Source organism: Chrysochloris asiatica, unplaced genomic scaffold (assembly GCF_000296735.1).
Source record: "Chrysochloris asiatica unplaced genomic scaffold, ChrAsi1.0 scaffold00071, whole genome shotgun sequence".
NCBI classification, from domain to species: domain Eukaryota; kingdom Metazoa; phylum Chordata; class Mammalia; order Afrosoricida; family Chrysochloridae; genus Chrysochloris; species Chrysochloris asiatica.
This window is the reverse complement of record NW_006408589.1, coordinates 6421246-6421900: the sequence shown is the minus strand read 5'-3', so window position 1 is coordinate 6421900 and position 655 is coordinate 6421246.

Here is a 655-nt window from a genome sequence, read left to right as displayed (position 1 = left end):
GGGGTCACTATGAGTTGGAGCTAACTTGATTACACCAAACAACAACAACAGAATTATCCGTTTGTAGCCTCTCAGTCCCATTTACACGCTCTGTCATATTTTGAGTTGCCGAACTGGACCCCGTAGACATTTCTTGTCTGCTGTCTGACACAGTGTTAAATCTTGTGAGTAGGCAACCCTAGAGGAACTCAACATCATGAAAAAGCTTCTCTTTCAGGCTCCAGCATGGGTTCTTTTCCTTCTTGCCTCTTGGCATACAACAGTGAATGACATACAGGACCATCCTCCCTACCCCCAGCCCGCCACAGGTGGCTGGGACATTCACAGGTGGCTGGTAGGTAACCACCATCCATGAACTATAATCACATTCTACAATGAAGTCAAACTTTTAACTTTGGGGTAAAGTCTGGAGCATGGGGATCCTTCTATGTTTTTCCTTCTTGGGTATTCTACCTCAGTCCCAAAGGAAGTGGGTGTTCCCTACAACTGTTTTTCTGTATTCTTCACACTTTTCTTTACCCTTTAGTACAAGGGATAAGGAATGTCCAGTCTTGTGGTCTCATGGTGGTGGTGGTGGTGGTTATGCACCGTGGAGTCGATTCCGACCCATAGCAACCCTGTACAGGGTTTCCAAGGCTGCAAATCTTTACGGGAG